This window comes from Ranitomeya variabilis, chromosome 3 (assembly GCF_051348905.1).
Source record: "Ranitomeya variabilis isolate aRanVar5 chromosome 3, aRanVar5.hap1, whole genome shotgun sequence".
Lineage (NCBI taxonomy): Eukaryota > Metazoa > Chordata > Amphibia > Anura > Dendrobatidae > Ranitomeya > Ranitomeya variabilis.
In genome coordinates, this window is record NC_135234.1 from 57,591,298 (window position 1) to 57,615,805 (window position 24,508).

A 24,508-nucleotide genomic window follows, 5' to 3' on the forward strand; every position below is an offset into this window, starting at 1 on the left:
ACTTCCATTTTAATAGCATTTCTAGTCTTATTTTAGAATGGGCCATCCAACATTCCCCATGTGCCATGGAAAAGTTCAAAACACTCTACCTATACAGGAGCCACTGTGCTCTGAAAGCTTGCAAACATTAATTTCTGGATAGCCAATAAAGGTATCACTCCTAGAATACTTTTGTCATCATTGGGCAGAAAAGTATTCACATCGATTTTTCTGGCTAGCACGGTACCACAATACAATTTGTGGTTGTACATCACACCTATACAGCAGAAAGGCTAATAAACAAAGTGGAAATTAGCCACGGGTAAAAGATGTAAAGCATGACATACCCATTGTAGGGGAATTCCACTAACCTTCAGATATGTATATTCATAACTCTCCCCAATTTTTTTTTACATAATGGCCTTCCACTCGATCATGAGCCATAATGAATTGATGGAAGAATCATCTGTAGGAAGATCGATCATTTGCATAACTAGATTTGGTCCACCAGGATCTTCTTTGCCGTTATTTTGATACTATCAAGACAATGGGTAGCTGGTCTTCCTCTTTGACTTGTATGGAGTGTTACAGAACCCCCCAGCACCAAGAATATGTTATTCAGTATATGTATGTATAATAGGTTCCATGTGAAATGCATCAGTCCACAAGCTGCGCCTCTGGACAAGATATTCTCCTTCTGACCTCCCCCACCTTTGTAATTCCCACAGTAAATATCGGCAGGCTCCGGCCCCCTGCGGCTATTGTAATGTATGTCTGGTATGCTGTTTTTCTATTAGCCTGCCCTCTGTATCTGTGTTATATATTCTGTGTGCTGTGAATAAAGTGTGGTTAGACTGGAAATATGTGGAGAAGCAGTGAGATTTTATATGCTCCCATGTAACCAAGGAATTCCAGCCAGCCTCCTTCATTCAGAATCCAGCCAAGGCAGAGTGGACCTCCTGAAACACGGGGTGGTACCTAAAGAGGTACTACAGCACAGTAGACCCCGTTACACTGGTGGCAGACAGCGGGATGTGAGACCCCTTCTACAGGAGGAAAGGAATGAATGGAAAACAACTACCAAAAGTTAAACAGGACTACATTAAAAGATCTGATGGAAGCCCGAGGGTTAATTGCCAGCAACAAAACAAAAGCGGATTTGATAGCAGCCATCATGGAACATGACAGTGCAGTGCCCCCCAATGTGAACATGGAGGAGACTGAATTCCAGAGGGAGGTAAAGAACAGACTGGCGTTCTATGGCCCAAACCCTGCAGTAGAGATCATACGAGAGGTGATGGCTGATGTGCGTACTGATCTGAAGGAAAAGATGGCAGAGCAGACCAGGATAAAGCTAGCCAAGATGGAGATGGCAGAGCGGACCAAAGTGGAGCTGGCCAAGATGGAGATGGCAGAGTGGAGAGAGGAGAGTCAGCGAGCAGGGGGAGCTCTGGCCTCCGCCCAGGTACCTTCAACAGTAAGCCACAAAAAGATCCAGTATAATGCCTTCCGACAGTTGGGGGAGGCAGAGGAAGACATTGATGGCTTTCTGCAGGACTTTGAGTGGCAGTGTGCCCTTCCTCAAGTGAAGCCGGAGGAACGGGTTCAGATTCTGGCCAGCAAGCTGACAGGCCCGGCAGCGGACACCTATCGCACGGTACCTGATGAGGACTGTATGGACTATGAGTGGATCAAAGAAGTGATCTTGGCCCGGTATGCGCTGACACCAGAGGCATACCGCCAAAAGTTCTGCGGACTTATAAAATAAGTAATCGATACCCACGCTGAATGGGCCTGTAAATTACGGTGGTCACTGCTACAGTGGGTACAAGAGAGCCAAGCAACCACTAAGGAGGAAATCCTCCAGCTCGTCTTGTTAGAACGATTCTTTAATGGACTAACCCCCGAGACACAGGAATGGCTTCGGGACAGGCGGCGAACGACTCTTGAGGAAGCCGCTCGTCTGGCCGATGAACATCATGATGCCAGGAGGCCTCAGTTGTCCGGATCAAAGATGGTCACTAGAGGTCCACCCATGGACCTGGAGGGCCTCAAACCACCGAAGATTGTAGGGGGACCAGCTAGAGACCCGGCCTACCACAGTTCCCCTGGGGCGCGATGCCACACCTACCGTCAGCTGGGTCACCTGCAAAGACAATGTCCCAACCGGACTCAGCATACCCAGTGGCCAAAGGCGGGAACAGCTACCTTCAGCCGGGCCGCTGTACACTGCTACCAAGGTGAAGTTGACCCGACATTGGGGGCTATGACTAACCAAGGGGTGGAAGAGATGGAGGAAGTGCTGCATGAAGTGGACCCCGTCCAGGCAGCCCGGGCAGATAATCGACAACAGCATCGACAGGTTGTGTGGGTTAATGGGAAATGTATGCAGGGACTAAGAGATTCCGGGGCAACTTTGACCCTTGAGAAGCCTCATCTTGTCCGGGACCAAGAGAAGACGGACAGGACAGTGGCAGTCCGTGTAGCAGGGGGAGCCATACATCGACTGCCCACTGCCCGGATTCACCTAAACTGGGGAGTCGGGGATGGCCTTCTTGAGGTCGGCTTGATGGAGGATTTGCCCGCAGATGTCTTGCTGGGAAATGACTTGGGGCCCATGTTGTCTACCTTCTCGGTTGCCCCTCTGGCTGAGACATATCCTGTGACCACCCGAAGACAAGCTCGAGCTGCAGAGGCGAAATCACACTCAGAGGAGGCCCAGGTAAGACATCCCAGCCCTACACGTATTCCCATAGCCAGGCACATTTCTTGGGCCACACCAGTTGAATTTAACAGGGAGTTACTTGAGGATCCTTCATTGGAGGGATATCGTGGGAAGGCACAAGAGGGGAGAGGGGTACTGGAAGGGGAACAGTTTATATGGAAGCAGGGACTCCTCTACCGGATTACAGAGCAGCACCACACAGGGACGAGCCCCACTATAAAACGACAGCTGGTAATTCCCAAGAAGTACAGGCAGGAGTTACTGCGAATCTTTCATGACATACCCTTGGCCGGGCACTTTGGCATCAGTCGCACCAGGCATCGTCTGACCCAAAACTTCTTTTGGCCGGGGGTAACCTATGATGTTCATTAGTACTGCCAGACCTGTGACAGTTGCCAGCGCATTGGCAAGAGGGCAGATCAATGCAAGGCCAAATTACGCCCCCTCCCCATTGTGGAGGAACCATTTAGCCGAGTAGTGGTTGATCTGATAGGGCCGTTAGCCAAACCCAGTCCGTCAGGGAAAAGGTATATATTGACAGTGGTAGATTATGCCACACGGTATCCAGAGACGGTTGCGTTACCTAACTGTTATGGACCTGGTGGTTAGGAGCGCCCGGAAAGACCTGATGAGTAAACTAAAAATCAGAACTAGCTTTGGGAAAGTGGGAACTCTGCTGACCACAAACTCTACTCTTATAACACACACTAGAATTAGCCGTGGAGCGTACCTAACTCTCCCTAGATGCCTCTTCACAGCCTAAGAGCTAACTACCCCTAAAGATAGAAATAGAAGCCTAACCTTGCCTCAGAGAAATTCCCCAAAGGTAAAGGCAGCCCCCCACATATATTGACTGTGAGTTAAGAGGAAAGTCACAAACACAGGAATGAAACAGGTTTAAGCAAAGGAGGCCAGACTCACTAAATAGTCAGAGAATAGAAAAGGAAACTATGCGGTCAGCACAAAAAAACTACAAAAACCACGCAGAGTATGCAAAAAGATCCCCACACTGACTCACGGTGTGGAGGTGCAACACTGCACCCCAGAGCTTCCAGCTAGCAAGGAAATATCATGATAGCAAGCTGGACAAGAATTTAGCAGTACAAGAAATATATTCAGGCAGCGGTAACAACAAATGAACTAGCAGGGACTTAGTTTCTACTGGAGTAGGCAGGTCCTCAGAGAAGTCCAAGAGAGATCTGATACATTGACAGCTGGCATGAAGTAACGATCTGATTGGAGTTAAATATGGAAGCCAGCATAGCAATAAACGAGAGCAAGTGATAAAGCCAACCTCAGTGACCAGCAGTTCCGCTCGAAGCCACCAGAGGGAGTCCAAGAGCAGAACTAACCAAAGTACCATTCATGACCACAGGAGGGAGTCCGAGAACGGAATTCACAACAGTACCCCCCCCTTGAGGAGGGGTCACCGAACCCTCACCAGGGCCCCCAGGCCGATCAGGATGAGCCAAATGAAAGGCACAAACTAAATCGGCAGCATGGACATCGGAGGCAACAACCCAGGAATTATCCTCCTGACCATAGCCCTTCCACTTAACCAGGTACTGAAGCTTCCGTCTCGAAATACGAGAATCCAAAATTTTTTTCACCACATACTCCAACTCCCCCTGAACCAACACCGGAGCAGGAGGATCAACGGAGGGAACCATAGGCGCCACGTACCTCCGCAACAACGACCTATGGAACACATTATGGATGGCAAAAGAAGCTGGAAGGACCAAAAGAAATGACACAGGATTGAGAATTTCAGGAATCTTATAAGGACCAATGAAACGAGGCTTAAACTTAGGAGAAGAAACCTTCATAGGAACATAACGAGAAGACAACCAAACCAAATCCCCAACACGAAGTCGGGGACCAACACAACGACGGCAGTTAGCGAAACGTTGAGCCTTCTCCTGGGACAACGTCAGATTGTCCACTACGTGAGTCCAAATTTGCTGCAACCTGTCCACCACAGAATCCACACCAGGACAGTCAGAAGGCTCAACCTGCCCCGAAGAAAAACGAGGATGAAAACCAGAATTGCAAAAAAAAGGCGAAACCAAAGTAGCCGAACTAGCCCGATTATTAAGGGCGAACTCAGCCAATGGCAAGAAGGTCACCCAATCATCCTGATCAGCAGAAACAAAGCATCTCAGATAGGTTTCCAAAGTCTGGTTGGATCGTTCGGTTTGGCCATTTGTTTGAGGATGGAAAGCCGAAGAAAAAGACAAATCAATGCCCATCTTAGCACAAAAGGACCGCCAAATCCTAGAGACAATCTGGGAACCTCTGTCCGACACAATGTTCTCTGGAATGCCATGCAAATGAACCACATGTTGAAAAAATAATGGCACCAAATCAGAGGAGGAAGGTAATTTAGGCAAGGGTACCAAATGGACCATCTTAGAAAAGCGATCACAAACCACCCAGATGACAGACATCCTTTGAGAGATAGGAAGATCTGAAATAAAATCCATTGAAACATGCGTCCAAGGCCTTTTCGGGACTGGCAAGGGCAAAAGCAACCCACTGGCACGAGAACAGCAGGGCTTAGCCCGAGCACAAGTCCCACAGGACTGCACAAAAGAACGCACATCCCGTGACAAGGAAGGCCACCAAAAGGACCTAGCCACCAAATCTCTGGTACCAAAAATCCCCGGATGACCGGCCAACACCGAGCAATGAACCTCAGAAATAACTCTGCTAGTCCATCTATCAGGGACAGTTTCTCCGCTGGACAACGGTCAGGTCTATCAGCCTGAAACTCCTGCAGCACCCGCCGCAAATCAGGAGAGATGGCAGACAGAATTACCCCCTCTTTGAGAATACCAGCCGGCTCAGGGACTCCCGGAGAATCAGGCATAAAACTCCTAGAAAGGGCATCCGCCTTCACATTCTTAGAACCTGGAAGGTATGAGACCACAAAATCGAAGCGGGAGAAAAACAGCGACCATCGAACCTGTCTAGGATTCAACCGCTTGGCAGACTCGAGATAAGTCAGATTTTTGTGATCCGTCAAGACCACCACGCGGTGCTTGGCTCCCTCAAGCCAATGTCGCCACTCCTCGAATGCCCACTTCATAGCCAGCAGCTCCCGATTGCCAACATCATAATTACGCTCAGCAGGCAAAAATTTTCTAGAAAAGAAGGCACATGGCTTCATCACAGAGCCATCAGAACTTCTTTGAGACAAAACAGCCCCTGCTCCAATCTCAGAAGCATCAACCTCGACCTGAAAAGGGAGCGAAACATCTGGCTGACGCAACACAGGGGCCAAAGAAAAACGACGTTTCAGCTCCTGAAAAGCATCAACGACCGCAGAGTACCAATTCACCACATCAGCACCTTTCTTTGTCAAATCAGTCAAAGGTTTTACCACACTAGAAAAATTAGCGATGAAGCGACGGTAAAAATTAGCAAAGCCCAGGAATTTCTGGAGGCTCTTCACAGAAGTAGGTTGAGTCCAATCATAAATGGCCTGAACTTTAACAGGATCCATCTCGATAGCAGAAGGGGAAAAAATGAAGCCCAAAAAGGAAACCTTCTGAACTCCGAAGAGACATTTAGACCCCTTCACAAACAAGGAATTAGCACGAAGGACCTGGAATACCATTCTGAACTGTTTCACATGAGACTCCCAATCATCCGAAAAGACCAAAATATCATCCAAATATACAATCATGAATCTATCCAGATACTTTCGGAAGATGTCATGCATAAAGGACTGAAACACAGATGGAGCATTTGAAAGCCCAAATGGCATTACCAGGTACTCAAAATGGCCCTCGGGCATATTAAATGCTGTTTTCCATTCATCACCTTGATTAATACGCACAAGGTTATACGCCCCTCGAAGATCTATCTTGGTGAACCAACTAGCCCCCTTAATCCAAGCAAACAAATCAGATAGCAGAGGTAAGGCGGTAATCTATACAGGGTCTCAGAGAACCATCCTTCTTGGCCACAAAAAAGAACCCTGCTCCCAACGGTGATGAAGACGGGCGAATATGCCCTTTCTCCAAGGACTCCTTCATATAACTCCGCATAGCGGCGTGCTCTGGCACGGATAAGTTGAAAAGTCGTCCCTTAGGAAACTTACTACCAGGAATCAAATTTATAGCACAATCACAATCCCTATGAGGGGGTAGGACACTGGATTTGGGCTCATCAAATACATCCTGGTAATCCGACAGAAACTCAGGGACTTCAGAAAGAGTGGAAGCAGAAATTGACACCAACGGAACATCGCCATGTACCCCTTGACAACCCCAACTAGACACAGACATTGATTTCCAATCCAATACTGGATTATGAACCTGTAGCCATGGCAAACCCAACACGACCACATCATGCAAATTATGCAACACCAGAAAGCGAATATCTTCCTGATGTGCAGGAGCCATGCACATGGTCAACTGAGTCCAGTACTGAGGTTTATTATTGGCCAACGGCGTGGCATCAATTCCCCTTAATGGAATAGGATACTGCAAAGGCTCCAAGAAAAAAACCACAGCGCCTGGCAAACTCCAAGTCCATCAAATTCAGGGCAGCACCTGAATCCACGAATGCCATAACCAAGTAGGATGACAAAGAGCAAATCAGAGTAATAGACAAAAGAAATTTAGGCTGTACAGTACCAATGGTGACAGACCTAGCGAACCGCTTAGTGCGCTTAGGACAAACAGAGATAGCATGAGTGGGGTCACCACAGTAAAAACACAGCCTATTCTGACGTCTGTGTTCTTGCCGTTCAGTTCTGGTCAAAGTTCTATCACATTGTATAAGCTCAGGCCTCTGCTCAGAGGACACCGCCAAATTGTGCACAATTTTGCGCTCGCGCAAACGCCGATCAACATGGATGGCCAAGGACATTGATTCATTCAGACCAGCAGGCGTGGGAAATCCCACTATAACATCCTTAAGGGCTTCAGAAAGACCCTTTCTAAAAATTGCTGCCAGGGCACACTCATTCCATTGAGTAAGCACAGACCACTTTCTGAACTTCTGACAATATATCTCCGCTTCATCCTGACCCTGACACAAAGCTAGTAAAATTTTATCTGCCTGATCCACTGAATTCGGTTCGTCATAAAGCAATCCAAGCGCCAGAAAAAACGCATCTACATTAACCCCTTAAGCCCCGAGGGTGGTTTGCACGTTAATGACCGGGCCAATTTTTACAATTCTGACCACTGTCCCTTTATGAGGCTATAACTCTGGAACGCTTTGACGGATCTTGGAGATTCTGACACTGTTTTCTCGTGACATATTGTACTTCATGTTAGTGGTAAAAGTTATTCGATACAACTTGCGTTTATTTATGAAAAAAATGGAAATTTGGCGAAAATTTTGAAAATTTTGCAATTTTCCAACTTTGAATTTTTATGCCCTTAAATCACAGACATATGTCACGCAAAATACTTAATAAGTAACATTTCCCACATGTCTACTTTACATCAGTACAATTTTGGAACCAACATTTTTTTTGTGACGGAGTTATAAGGGTTAAAAGTTGACCAGCAATTTCTCATTTTTACAACACCATTTTTTTTTAGGGACCACATCTCATTTGAAGTCATTTTGAGGGGTCTATATGATAGAAAATACTCAAGTGTGACACCATTCTAAAAACTGCACCCCTCAAGGTGCTCAAAACCACATTCAAGAAGTTTATTAACCCTTCAGGTGTTTCACAGGAATTTTTGGAATGTTTAAATAAAAATGAACATTTAACTTTTTTTCACACAAAATTTATTTCAGCTCCAATTTGTTTTATTTTACCAAGGGTAACAGGAGAAAATGGACCCCCAAAGTTGTTGTACAATTTGTCCTGAGTACGCTGATACCCCATATGTGGGGGTAAACCACTGTTTGGGCGTATGGCAGAGCTCGGAAGGAAAGGAGCGCCATTTGACTTTTCAATGCAAAATTGACTGGAATTGAGATGGGACGCCATGTTGCGTTTGGAGAGCCCCTGATGTGCCTAAACACTGAAACCCCCTACAAGTGACACCATTTTGGAAAGCAGACCCCCTAAGGAACTTATCTTGATGTGTGGTGAGCACTTTGACCCACCAAGTGCTTCACAGAAGTTTATAATGCAGAGCCGTAAAAATAAAAAATCATATTTTTTCACAAAAATGATCTTTTTGCCCCCAATTTTTTATTTTCCCAAGGGTAAGAGAAGAAATTGGAACCCAAAAAATGTTGTGCAATTTGTCCTGAGTACGCTGATACCCCATATGTGGGTGTAAACCATTGTTTGGGCGCATGGCAGAGCTTGGAAGGGAAGGAGCGCCATTTGACTTTTCAATGCAAAATTGACTGGAATTGAGATGGGACGCCATGTTGCGTTTGGAGAGCCCCTGATGTGCCTAAACATTGAAACCCCCCACAAGTGACACCATTTTGGAAAGTAGACCCCCTAAGGAACTTATCTAGATGTGTGGTGAGCACTTTGACCCACCAAGTGCTTCACAGAAGTTTATAATGCAGAGCCGTAAAAATAAAAAATCATATTTTTTCACAAAAATGATCTTTTCGCCCCAAATTTTTTATTTTACCAAGGGTAAGAGAAGAAATTGGACCACAAAAAATGTTGTGCAATTTGTCCTGAGTACGATGATACCCCATATGTGGGTGTAAACCATTGTTTGGGCGCATGGCAGAGCTTGGAAGGGAAGGAGTGCCATTTGACTTTTCAATGCAAAATTGACTGGAATTGCGATGGGACGCCATGTTGCGTTTGGAGAGCCCCTGATGTGCCTAAACATTGAAACTCCCTACAAGTGACACCATATTGGAAAGTAGACCCCCTAAGGAACTTATCTAGATGTGTGGTGAGCACTTTGACCCACCAAGTGCTTCACAGAAGTTTATAATGCAGAGCCGTAAAAATAAAAAAATCATTTTTTTTCACAAAAATGATCTTTTCACCCCCAATTTTTTATTTTCCCAAGGGTAAGAGAAGAAATTGGACCACAAAAAATGTTGTGCAATTTGTCCTGAGTACGCTGATACCCCATATGTGGGTGTAAACCATTGTTTGGGCGCATGGCAGAGCTTGGAAGGGAAGGAGCACCATTTGACTTTTCAATGCAAAATTGACTGGAATTGAGATGGGACGCCATGTTGCGTTTGGAGAGCCCCTGATGTGCCTAAACATTGAAACCCCCCACAAGTGACCCCATATTGGAAACTAGACCTCCCAAGGAACTTATCTAGATGTGTTTTGAGAACTTTGAACCCCCAAGTGTTTCACTAAAGTTTATAGCGCAAAGCCGTGAAAATAAAAATTATTTTTTTTTCTCAAAAATGATTTTTTAGCCCCCAGCTTTGTATTTTTACAAGGGTAACAGAATAAATTGGACCCCAAAATTTGTTTTCCAATTTGTCCTGAGTACGCTGATACCCCATATGTGGGGGGGGGAACCACTGTTTGGGCGCATGACAGAGCTCGGAAGGGAAGGAGCGCCATTTGGAATGCAGACTTAAATGGATTGGTCAGCAGCCGTCACGTTGCATTTGCAGAGCCCCTGATGTACCCAAACAGTACAAACCCCCCACAAGTGACCCCATATTGGAAACTAGACCTCCCAAGGAACTTATCTAGATGTGTTTTGAGAACTTTGAACCCCCAAGTGTTTCACTAAAGTTTATAGCGCAAAGCCGTGAAAATAAAAATTATTTTTTTTTCACAAAAATTATTTTTTTAGCCCCCAGTTTTGTATTTTCACAAGGGTAACAGGATAAATTAGACCCCAAAAGTTGTTGTCCAATTTGTCCTGAGTACGCTGATACCCCATATGTGGGGGGGAACCACTGTTTGGGTGCATGACAGAGCTCGGAAGGGAAGGAGCGCCATTTGGAATGCAGCCTTAAATGGATTGGTCTGCAGGCGTCACGTTGCATTTGCAGAGCCCCTGATGTACCCAAACAGTACAAACCCCCCACAAGTGACCCCATATTGGAAACTAGACCTCCCAAGGAACTTATCTAGATGTGTTGTGATAACTTTGAACCCCCAAGTGTTTCACTACAGTTTATAACGCAGAGCCGTGAAAATAAAACATCTTTTTTTCCCACAAAAATGATTTTTAGCCCCCCAAATTTTTATTTTCCTAAGGATAACAAGAGAACTTGGACCCCAGAAGTTGTTGTTCAATTTGTCCCGAGTACGCTGATAACACATATGTTGGGGTAAACCCCTTTTTGGGCGCACGGGAGAGCTCGGAAGGGAAGGAGCACTGTTTTACTTTTTCAACGCAGAATTGGCTGGAATTGAGATTGGACGCCATGTCGCGCTTGGAGAGCCCCTGATGTGCCTGGACAGTGGAAACTCCCCAATTCTACCTGAAACCCTAACCCAAACACACCCCTAACCCTAATCCCAACGGTAACCCTAACCACACCCCTAGCCCTGACACACCCATAATTCTAATCCCAATCCTAATCCAAACCGTAAATGTAATCCAAACCCTAACCCTAACTTTAGCCCCAACCCTAACTTTAGCCCCAACCCTAACTTTACCTCCAACCCTAGCCCTAACCCTAACCCTACCCCTACCCCTAACCCTAAACGTGACTGAAATACGTGGCACTGAAATACGTGGCACTGAAATACGTGGCACTGAAATACGTGATACGTGGCACTGAAAGACGTGGCACTGAAATACGTGGCACTGAAATACGTGGCACTGAAATACGTGGCACTGAAATACGTGGCACTGAAATACGTGATACGTGGCACTTAAATACGTGGCACTGAAACACGTGGCACTGAAATACGTGATACGTGGCACTGAAATACGTGGCACTGAAATACGTGGCACTGAAATACGTGGCACTGAAATACGTGGCACTGAAATATGTGGCACTGAAATACGTGGCACTGAAATACGTGGCACTGAAATACGTGATACGTGGCACTTAAATACGTGGCACTGAAATACGTGATACGTGGCACTGAAAGACGTGGCGCTGAAATACGTGGCACTGAAATACGTGGCACTGAAATACGTGGTACTAAAATATGTGGCACTGAAATACGTGATACTGAAATACGTGATACGTGGCACTTAAATACGTGGCACTGAAACACGTGGCACTGAAATACGTGATACGTGGCACTGAAATACGTGGCACTGAAATACGTGGCACTGAAATACGTGGCACTGAAATACGTGGCACTGAAATACGTGGCACTATGACTGTCAGAAAATGTTCATTAAACGGTTAGGGGTGAGGTTAGGGGTAGAGTTAGGGTTTGGATCCCTTTATCACCTTGATGGTGGTGGGTGGCTTTTCAGTGTGTTTTCTGTTTTTTTTTCGATAAAAACGCATGCGTTTTAACGCAAACAAACGTATGTGCTTAAAAACGCAAGAAAATACTGCAGGTTGTATTTCTGAAAATGAACGCATGCAGAAAAAAAACGCATGCGTTTGAAAACGCGACCAAACGCGTACAAAAAAACGCATGCGTTTTCAAAGTTAAATATAGGGAAAAAACGCATGCGTTTTTTTGTGCAAAAAACGCTTCAGACAAAAACGCAAGTGTGAAACCAGCGACGCTTTTTATAGCAAAAAAGTTTTTGTGTCTCCACATTTTGAGACCTATAATTTTTCCACATTTTGCTCCACAGAGTCATGTGAGGTCTTGTTTTTTGCGGGACGAGTTGACGTTTTTATTGGTAACATTTTCGGACACGTGACCATTTTTGATCACTTTTTATTCCGATTTTTGTGAAGCAGAATGACCAAAAACCTGCTATTCATGAATTTCTTTTGGGAGAGGCGTTTATACCGTTCCGCGTTTGGTAAAATTGATAAAGCAGTTTTATTCGACGGGTCAGTACGATTACAGCGATATCTCATTTATATCATTTTTTTATGTTTTGGCGCTTTTATACGATAAAAACTATTTTATAGAAAAAATAATTATTTTGGTATCGCTTTATTCTCAGGACTATAACTTTTTTATTTTTTTGCTGATGATGCCGTATGGCGGCTTGTTTTTTGCGGGACAAGATGACGTTTTCAGCGGTACCATGGATATTTATATCAGTCTTTTTGATCGCGTGTTATTCCACTTTTTGTTCGGCAGTATGGTAATAAAGCGTTGTTTTTTGCCTCGTTTTTTTTTTTTTTTTTCTTACGGTGTTTACTGAAGGGGTTAACTAGTGGGGCAGTTTTATAGGTTGGGTCGTTACGGACGCGGCGATACTAAATATGTGTACTTTTATTGTTTTGTTTTTTTATTTAGATAAAGAAATGTATTTATGGGAATAATATATATATTTTTTTTATTATTTATTTAGGAATTTTTTTCTTTTTTTTTAACACATGTGGAAAAAATTTTTTTTAACTTTTTTACTTTGTCCCAGGGGGGGACATCACAGATCGATGATCTGATAGTGTGCACAGCACTCTGTCAGATCACCGATCTCACTGACAGGGCTGCAGGCTTACCAGCGTCTGCACTGAGCAGACACTCGGTAAGCCACCTCCTTCCCTGCAGGACCCGGATGCCGCGGCCATCTTGGATCCGGGACCTGCAGCCAGGAAGGAGGTAGGAGACCCTCGCAGCAACGCGATCACATCGCGTTGCTCCGGGGGTCTCAGGGAAGCCCGCAGGGAGCCCCCTCCCTGCGCGATGCTTCCCTATACCGCCGGTACACCGTGATCATGTTTGATCGCGGTGTGCCGGGGGTTAATGTGCCGGGGGCGGTCCATGACCGCTCCTGGCACATAGTGCCGGATGTCAGCTGCGATAGGCAGCTGACACCCGGCCGCGATCGGCCGCGCTCCCGCCGTGAGCGCGGCCGATCGCATATGACGTACTATCCCGTCACCGGGAATTAAGTCCCAGGTCACCTTGACGGGATAGTACGTCATACGGGATTAAGGGGTTAAGCAATGCAGGATCTCCTGGTGCAAGGGAGAATGCCCAGTCTTGAGGGTCGCCACGCAACAAAGAAATAATATTTTTTACTTGCTGAATGGGGTCACCAGAGGAGCGGGGTTTCAAAGCAAGAAACAGTTTACAATTATTTTTGAAATTCAGAAACTTAGATCTATCCCCAGAAAACAAATCAGGAATTGGAATTCTAGGCTCTAACATCGGATTCTGAACTACATAATCTTGAATGCTTTGTACCCTTGCAGTGAGATGATCCACACAAGAGGACAGACCTTGAATATCCATATCTACACCTGAGTCCTGAACCACCCAGAGGTTAAGGGGAAAAGAGAGACAAAACACACTGCAAAGAAAAAAAAATGGGTTCAGAACTTCTCTTATCCCTCTTTTGAGATGCATTAACACTTTATGGGCCAGCTGTACTGTTATGGACCTGAAACATAAAAACGTTATTGAAGCAAGCATATTGTGACCATGGAGCTGGTAAAGAGTGTAAATCGGTATCAAATATGCATAGGGACCAAATAGGGACTAGCTACCAAACAGAAACTGAAAAAACAAGGAAGAACCACCAGCAGCCATAATGTCCCATATAAAATGTAACCTTACATGTAAGGTTACATTTTATATGGGACATTATGGCTGCTGGTGGTTCTTCCTTGTTTTTTCTGTTATGGACCTGGTGGTTAGGAGCGCCCGGAAAGACCTGATGAGTAAACTAAAAATCAGAACTAGCTCTGGGAAAGTGGGAACTCTGCTGACCACAAACTCTACTCTTATAACACACACTAGAAATAGCCGTGGAGCGTACCTAACTCTCCCTAGACGCCTCTTCACAGCCTAAGAGCTAACTACCCCTAAAGATAGAAATAGAAGCCTAACCTTGCCTCAGAGAAATTCCCCAAAGGTAAAGGCAGCCCCCCACATATATTGACTGTGAGTTAAGAGGAAAGTCACAAACACAGGAATGAAACAGGTTTAAGCAAAGGAGGCCAGACTCACTAAATAGTCAGAGAATAGAAAAGGAAACTATGCGGTCAGCACAAAAAAAACTACAAAAACCACGCAGAGTATGCAAAAAGATCCCCACACTGACTCACGGTGTGGAGGTGCAACACTGCACCCCAGAGCTTCCAGCTAGCAAGGAAATATCATGATAGCAAGCTGGACAAGAATTTAGCAGTACAAGAAATATATTCAGGCAGCGGTAACAACAAATGAACTAGCAGGGACTTAGCTTCTGCTGGAGTAGACAGGTCCTCAGAGAAGTCCAAGAGAGATCTGAACCAATACTGATACATTGACAGCTGGCATGAAGTAACGATCTGAGTGGAGTTAAATAGGGAAGCCAGCATAGCAATAAACGAGAGCAGGTGATAAAGCCAACCTCAGTGACCAGCAGTTCTGCTCGAAGCCACCAGAGGGAGTCCAAGAGCAGAACTAACCAAAGTACCATTCATGACCACAGGAGGGAGTCTGAGAACGGAATTCACAACACCTAACATACTGGCAGAGGCAGTGGCGGCTGCCCTGCTCCAGGTTTTCTCACGGGTTGGATTTCCCCGGGAGATTATCTCGGACCAGGGTACCCAGTTTACAGCAGAGGTGACCAACCAACTGTGGAAGCTGTGCGGCGTAAAGTCCATTAGAAGCGCCCCGTACCATTCGCAAACCAATGGGTTGTGTGAACACTTTAACAGGACATTAAAACAACTCATTGGGACTTTTACCAGGACCTACAGGGACTGGGAGAAATTCTTGCCTCACCTCCTGTTTGCCTATCAGGAGGTGCCCCAAGAATCCACGGAGTTCTCCTCTTTCGATCTGGTATTTATACGGGAGATGGGTAAGGGGACCCCTAGACTTAGTGCTAGAACACTGGGAAGGGGAGGGCATCATAGAAGGGGTACCTATTGTACCCTATGTGCTGGAATTCTGGGACCGCCTACAGGAGCTGACCCAGGCTGTACATGGGAACATGCAGGAGGCTCAGCGGTGCCAGCGCGTATGGTACGATCGGAGGGCCAGAGAGCGCACCTTGGAAATAGGACAGAAGGTCCTGGTGTTAGAGCCCACTAGGCAGAACAAGTTCCAAGCTGCATGGCAGGGGCCCTACCAGGTAGTGGGGAAAATAGCCGACACCACCTATAATGTCGCCGATTGTGACGACCCCAGGGTTATCCGCATGTTTCACGTGAATATGCTGAAGCCCTACCGGGAGCGCCCTGAAGAGTTAGTGGCCATCTGTGCACCTGAAGCAGAGAATTTAGCCGGACTTTCCTTGCATGATGTTTTAGGGGAAAGGACTCAGTCTAAAACATGGGACCAGGTACACTTGGGTGAAGACCTAGGTCCCCGGGAGAGACAGCAGGCGGAGGCGTTGTTGAGGCAGCGACAGAGGATGTTTTCAGGGAGACCAGGGTACACTCGCCTGGCACAACACAAGGTTGAGACCCAGGATCAGACCCCCTGCGACAACCCCCCTTCCGCGTCCCTGAGTCTGTACGAGAAGGGATGTGACAAGAGATACAAGAGATGTTGCATTTAGGGGTCATTGAAGAGTCAGATAGTCCCTGGGCATCCCCCGTAGTGTTAGTGCCCAAGAAGGATGGGACTAAACGGTTTTGTGTAGACTATCGTAAGCTCAATGAGAAAACAGTGATGGATGCGTATCCCATGCCGCGTGTGGATGAGTTGTTAGACCGGCTGGCAGGGGCAAAGTATTTGACCACCATTGATCTATGCAAAGGCTACTGGCAGATTCTCCTTAGTCCTGACGCTATTCTCAAGTCTGCATTTGTCACCCCGTTCGGCTTATTCCAGTTTCGAGTTATGCCATTCGGGATGAAGACTGCCCCGGCGACCTTCCAGAGGCTGGCTGACCGGCTTCTGGATGGTCTCCAGGACTATGCTTGTGCCTCCCTGGATGACATCGCCATCTACAGCGCGAAATGGGAAGAGCATCTAAATCACCTAGAGACAGTATTAGACAGGATCCACAAGGCCGGAATCACCCTGAACCCAAACAAGTGTCACGTGGGCAAAGCGGAGGTTCAGTATTTAGGACATTGGGTGGGAAGTGGGAAACAGAGACCAGAACCAGCCAAGATTGAGGCCATAGCCAAATGGCCCACCCCACGCACTAAAACCCAGGTCATGGCGTTTCTAGGGACAGCGGAGTATTACAGGAAATTCGTTCCCAATTACAGCAGGGTAGCCAAGCCCCTCACTGATCTGACCCGTAAGAACCAACCCCACCAGGTAACCTGGACCTCAGAGTGTGAGGAAGCCTTCCGCCAGCTAAAGGACGCCCTCACCAATTCCCCTGTACTGGCCGCACCCGATCCAACTAAACGTTTCCTTGTTCACACGGACGCTTCTATGTTTGGATTGGGGGCAGTACTAAGCCAAGTCGGGCCGGACGGCCAAGAACACCCGGTAGCTTATCTGAGTCGGAAACTACTGCCCCGTGAAGTGAGCTATGTGGCCATTGAGAAGGAGTGCCTGGCAATAGTATGGGCACTCAAAAAGTTACAACCATATTTGTATGGACGACAGTTTTCCCTCCTAACGGACCATAATCCCCTAGTCTGGCTTAATCGGGTCTCCAGAGACAACGCCAGATTACTGCGGTGGAGTTTAGCCCTACAACCTCTGGACTTCACCATCCACTACAGACCCGGCAAACAAAACGGTAACGCCGAAGGACTAAGTCGACAAACGGAACTTGTACCAACCCCATAAACTTCGGTCATCCCCAAACCGATCCGTTAAGGATCAGACTGTGTATGCCGATCGCGTCGCTTTAAAGGGGAGCCGTGTTACAGAACCCCCCAGCACCAAGAATATGTTATGCAGTATATGTATGTATAATAGGTTCCATGTGAAATGCATCAGTCCACAGGCTGCGCCTCTGGACAAGATATCTCCTTCTGACCTCCCCCACCTTTGTAATTCCCACAGTAATCGGCAGGCTCCGGCCCCCTGCGGCTATTGTAATGTATGTGTGGTCTGCTGTTTTTCTATTGGCCTGCCCTCTGTATCTGCGTTATATATTCTGTGTGCTGTGAATAAAGTGTGGTTAGACTGGAAATACGTGGAGAAGCAGTGAGATTTTATATGCTCCCATGTAACCAAGGAATTCCAGCCAGCGTCCTTCATTCAGAATCCAGCCAAGGCAGAGTGGACCTCCTGAAACATGGGGTGGTACCTAAAGAGGTACTACAGCACAGTAGACCCCGTTACATGGAGTGTACCAAGTAGGCAAGTCATAGCTTGGTGATCCTTGCTGCAAGTGACATGTATGGATTTATTTTTTTTTCCAAAATTGTTTTAGTTTCTTCTTCCTTCCATCAATGGTATTGATAACATTCTTGCCCAGCCTCACAGCGCCAATTTTTCTGTCTAATTTCTTTATCGTTCAAGCATCCTTATGTTACAGAAAAGACTAAACTATGTGTGAGTGTCTTCATTGCCAGTGAAATGTTACTTTATTTGAAGACCTTTTCCAGTGACTTCATTGTTGATTTGCCTATAGCTATTCTCCTATTGACTTCCAGTGTTACCGCTGTGTCTTGAGTAGTGTTGAGCGATACCTTCCGATACTTGAAAGTATCGGTATCGGATAGTATCGGCCGATACCCGAAAAATATCGGATATAGCCGATACCGATTCCTCGATACCAATACAAGTCAATGGGACTCAAGTATCGGAAGGTATCCTGGATGGTTCCCAGGGTCTGAAGGAGAGGAAACTCTCCTTCAGGCCCTGGAATCCATATTCATGTAAAAAATACAGAATTAAAATAAAAAATATGGATATACTCACCCGTCCGGCGGCCCCTGGACCTTACCGCTGTTAACCGGCAGCATCCGTTCCTAAGAATGAGGAGTTTAGGAACTTAGATGACGTCGCGGCTGACGTTGCGGCTTGTGATTGGTCGCGTGACCGCTCATGTGACCGCTCACGTGACCAATCACAAGCCGCAACATCATCGCAGGTCCTAAACTGCTCATTCTTAGGAACGGAGGCTGCCGGTTAACAGCGGTAAGGTCCAGGGGCCGCCGGACAGGTGAGTATATAAATATTTTTTATTTTAATTCTTTTTTTTTTACATGAATATGGATCCCAGGGCCTGAAGGAGAGTCTCCTCTCCTCCAGACCCTGGGAACCATACACTGGGAACTTCCGATTCCGATATCCGATATCACAAAAATATCGGAACTCGGTATCGGAATTCCGATACCGCAAGTATCGGCCGATACCCGATACTTGCGGTATCAGAATGCTCAACACTAGTCTTGAGTGATCATTTACAACTTCCACTTCATCGCCATCCATTTTAAATGTGTCCTTGTTGTAATTGGCAATAGTCAATATCTTTGTCTTCTTTGTACTGAGTAGCAGTCACATGCTTGAGCTTTCCATCTTGACACTCTGTAATAAGTCCTTCATTCCATCTATGCTTGTTGTTGTTAAAGTTGCACTTTCTGCATGTTTAAAATTGCTGATTATTCATCCAGCACTTTTAATTCCTTCTCCTTTTTTGGCATGTCCATACTTCCTGAAAATTGATTCTGCATATAAATTGAAGAGAAATTGTGACAGGATGCAGCCTTCACTAATGCCTCGCTCTATTTTGAACCATGACGTGTCACAGTGTTCTGTTTCGGCTGTTGCTTTTTGTAAAGGTTCCTAATAAGGCTGATCAGATAGTTCAGCAGACCCATATCTTTCATGGTATTCCAAAGTTTCTGGTCATCAACATAGTCAAAGCCTTTGCTGTAGTTGATGAGGCAAAAATAGATCTCCTTGTTGTATTCTTTGGCCTTTTCCATTATCCATCCAATGTAAGCAGTCACATTGCTTGTTCCTCTGCCTTTTCTGAATCCTGCTTGTTCTTATGGAAGTTCAGTATTAAGAATTGAGATTTCTCACGATTTTCTTTGGAAATGAATACTGAAAATCATGATGCAGATGGGGCGTGGCCTAGCAGCATGTGAGGAGGACGTGTGCTTGCAGAGCTCCTGCATGACCTAGTGAATTACTGCTGCTAAATCCCCACAGCACAGCCAGTAATTATCTGTGGAGAGGCCCTGGGGACTGGTGGAGGTCCTCGGGCCATCGAGGGAGCATTCCAGGCATGCAACATGCCGAAAAAAGGTCAAAGGAGGATTACAGGAGAGATGGCCTCTGGTTCCCAAGATGGCGCTGCTGCTTCAGCACATGCTCTGGCAGATGCAGAGACTGATAGTGCAGCCAGAAACAGAGAAGTAGCGGCTCGTCTGCAGCGATTTGCCCGAGTGGAGGAATTGGAGAAGGAATCTCCCCATGCAGTTGGAAAAGATCCGGACACAGGAGGAGAAGGTACAGAGCGGGGGATGAGTGAAGAGGGGGAGGAGGAGACTGAAAGTGCTGGAGGGCAGAGGAACCAGGAGGCCCTGGCTAGCTGGGGAGAGCTGGTGGAACAAAATAAGAAGCAGCTCACAGCGCTGAAGCTGCAGGTTCCTGCTGAGCCCACTATAAAGGACGTGCTGGTGGCTGTTATGCAGTGTGGATCAGCTATTACTAATGTGCTCACTCAGTTGGGCTTTTTACAGGAATCAATGCAAAATGTAAAACATGATCTTCACACAGTTAACCCCTTCCCGACATGTGACGGAATAGTACGTCACATGTCGGGACCCCCGCTTTGATGTGCGCTCCGGCGGTGAGCGCACATCAAAGTCGCGACATGTCAGCTGTTTTTTACAGCTGACATGTGCGCGCAATAGCGGCGGGTGAAATCGCGATCACCCGCCGCTATTAACTAGTTAAATGCCGCTGTCAAACGCAGACAGCGGCATTTAACTACCGCATCCGGCCGTGCGGCCGGATATGAGCGCATCGCCGACCCCCGTCACATGATCGGGGGTCGGCGATGCTCCTCCATTGTAACCATAGAGGTCCTTGAGACCTCTATGGTTACTGATTGCCGGTGGCTGTGAGCGCCCCCCTGTGGTCGGCGCTCACAGCACACCTGCATTTTAGCTACATAACAGCGATCTGATGATCGCTGTTATGTAGCAGAGCCGATCGGGCTGTGCCTGCTTCTAGCCTCCCATGGAGGCTATAGAAGCATGGCAAAAGTAAAAAAAAAAAGTTTTTAAAAATGTGAAAAAAATAAAAAAAATATAAAAGTTTAAATCACCCCCCTTTCGCCCCAATCAAAATAAATCAATTAAAAAAAACCCCAACCTACACATATTTGGTATCGCCGCGTTCAGAATCGCCCAATCTATCAATAAAAAAAAGCATTAACCTGATCGCTAAATGGGGTAATGAGAAAAAAATTCGAAACGCCAGATTTACGTTTTTTTGGTCGCCACGACATTGCATTAAAATGCAATAACGGGCGATCAAAAGAACGTATCTACACCAAAATGCTATCATTTAAAACGCCAGCTCGGCACGCAAAAAATAAGCCCTCACCTGACCCCAGATCACGAAAAATGGAGACGCTACGAGTATCGAAAAATGGCGCAATTTTGTTTTGTTTTGTTTTTTGCAAAGTTTGGAATTTTTTTTCACCACTTAGGTGAAAAATAACCTAGTCATGTTAGGTGTCTATGAACTCGTAGTGACCTGGAGAATTATAATGGCAGGTCAGTTTTAGCATTTAGTGAACCTAGCAAAATAGGCAAGCAAAAAACAAGTATGGGATTGCACTTTTTTTGCAATTTCACTGCACTTGGAATTTTTTTCCCGTTTTCTAGTACACGACATGCTAAAACCAATGATGTCATCAAAAGTACAACTCGTCCCGCAAAAAATAAGCCCTCACATGGCCAAATTGACGGAAAAATAAAAAAGTTATGGCTCTGGGAAGGAGGGGAGCGAAAAACGAAAACGGAAAAACGGAAAAAGCTCCGGGGGTGAAGGGGTTAAGGACAGAACTGGGCAATTGGAAAAAAGAGTTGGTGTGGTTGAAAATACAGTTTCTGCGTCTGCGCAGCACAATAAGGAGATCACGAAAGATATTGCTGCGATTTGGAACAAAACGGATGATTTGGAGAACAGGTCCAGGCGCAATAATGTTCGCATTGTCGGTGTGCCAGAACGATGCGAGGGCAAAAATCCTACTACTTTTATTGAGACCTGGATAAAGGAGAAAGTTGGACCGGCCACTCTGACTCACTTGTACGCGGTGGAGCGCGCTCATAGAATTCCGACCCGTCCCCCTCCCCCCGGCCATCCACCAAGACCTATTTTGGCCAAAATACTTCACTACAGAGACAGAGACAACATTCTTCGGTTTTCAAGAGATCACCCTGAACTAACTATTGATGGTTCTAGAGTTTCATTTTATCCGGATTTTTCGCCGACAGTGCAGAAAATGAGAGCAAAATTTGTTGACATTAAAAAACGGCTGAGGGCTCTTGGCCTGAAATACTCAATGATGTTCCCGGCTAAATTGCGGGTCGAGGCTGGGAATAAATCTCATTTTTTTCTGGACGCTATGGAGGCAGCTGATTGGTTGGATCTGAATGAACAACATTTAAGAAGAGAGATGGAAGACCGCAGTGGGGAAAAGTGAACTTTTAGACATTTTAAGTTGTCTCTGTGCTCAGATGGTCACATTGTGCTGTGGGGTGTTATCCTGTAAAATGTGGGGGGCGAGATGGGAACTGAAACGCCTGGTGTTGGGGGTTTTATCTATACCAGAGTGGGATGAATCCAACACAATTTAAAGTTATGTTGGGATGGGTTGTTAGGAGGGTGGGAGGGAATGGGGGGGGTGTTAGGTCCTTTGATATGTGCACATATGTTAAAATAGGTTTGGCTAAGATTAACTGGATATTGTTTTGTATGACTGAAACTACTAGTTATGGGGGAAGTTAGGATTCTTAGTTGGAATGTTAGAGGGATGAAATCCCCAGTAAAAAGACAGGCAATTTTTTCTTTTATTGCGGATCATAAGCCAACGGTAATCTGTCTGCAGGAGACGCATCTTACCCGAGAGACACTCAATATTCTAGATAAGAGATGGATATTGGCGGGATATCACTCCACTTATTCCCAGTATTCCAGAGGGGTTAGTATACTAATTGGACGGGGTGCTCAGTTTTCATGTAATCAGGTGGTGGTGGACGAAGAGGGGCGGTTTGTTATTTTATGTTGTACCTTGTCTGCAGTTACAATGACACTCATATCTTTATATATTCCTCCGCCATATAGTAGTAAGATCATATATCAAATTCTTACTATTTTGAGAGGTTTTCCAGGGGTCCCATATTTAGTGGTGGGTGATTTCAATAACATTTTAGATGCCCATTGGGATAGAGGTAATCACGCACCTATAAAACCGGAAGGTAATTGCACACCATTTGGGGCGCTCCTGCGAGAACTAGCTTTAACTGATCTGTGGAGATGCAGGAATCCCGAGGTGTATCAGTATTCATGTTTTTCTCCTACTTTTACTTCTCTATCTCGTATCGATCTGGCCTTGGGGGATGGTCTCATGCTGGGGAAAATTAAAAATGTTGAATATTTGCCAAGGACAGTGTCGGACCATTCACCCCTGTCCATTGTGATCAAGGGGGATGACGTGGTGTCACGGGGTAGGCCTTTGTGGCGCTTAAATCCATTTTGGTTGCAGCTAGTGGATAAGACAGATATGTTCACCTCGGAATTACAGGAATTCCTTCAGTTTAATGAGAACTCAGCCTCTAGTCTGGTGGTGTGGGAGACTCTGAAGGCATACTTGCGTGGTATGTTTATTCGCGAGATTTCAAAGATTAAGTCTAGTTCAAGACAAAAATCTAAACTTGTACTTCAGGAGTTGGAGGCTGCAGAGGGGGCTTTCTCAATGCAGGTCACCCCTAACACACAGAGGAGACTTAGGGATGCTCAGTCACGAGTGACCAAAATGACTCTAGAGGCGGCCGCGCAGAAACGTATGTTCCAATCAACCCAATTCTTTGAAAGTGCAGAGAGTGTGGGGCACCTACTCTCGGTTATAACGTCAGCACAAAAAGGGTCCTCGTTCATACCTGGGCTCAGTGGTGGGGATGGGACACTTATTACGGATTCACCGGGAATTCTAAGGATTTTGAGGGCCTTTTACACTAACTTGTATTCCTCTCATTTTGGGGCTTCCACGGAAGAGCTTGCGGACTTTTTAGAAGCCGCCAGGCTCCCGCAACTTTCTGATGCGGATAGAGCTTTGTTAGATGAACCTTTGGGTTTAGATGAGCTTGAAGAGGCTCTGAACACTATTTCTAATAACAAATCACCGGGGGTGGATGGCATACCAGTGGAGGTCTATAAAAAATATAAGTCGGTTCTACTCCCAATATTATTGACTACACTTAATGATAGCCTCGGGCTTGGGGTCCTTCCGCCTTCTATGCGGGAAGCTATTATTACTGTCTTACCAAAAAAAGATAGGGATCCTACCCTCCCGGCCTCGTATAGACCAATTTCCCTTCTGACAGTAGATATTAAGCTATTAGCAAAGGTGTTGGCCATTCGTCTTTCAAAAGTCGTGGAATCTCTAATACACTCGGATCAGACGGGATTCATGCCTCATAAGTCAACGGCCCTAAATGTTAGAAGACTATATCTCAATATGCAAGTGGGGGCAGACAATGTGGGGAGGAGGGCAGTTCTGTCCCTTGATGCCGCTAAGGCGTTTGACAGCGTGGAATGGAAATACCTGTTTGCTACGCTTCAGTGCATGGGTTTTGGTCCAGGCTTTATTGGTTGGATTAAGCTTTTGTACTCAGAACCGTCAGCAAGAATACGAGCAAATGGACTGCTGTCTGAGTCCTTCAATCTGTATAGGGGTACGAGGCAAGGTTGTCCTCTGTCTCCGCTGCTTTTCGCCCTGGCGGTGGAGC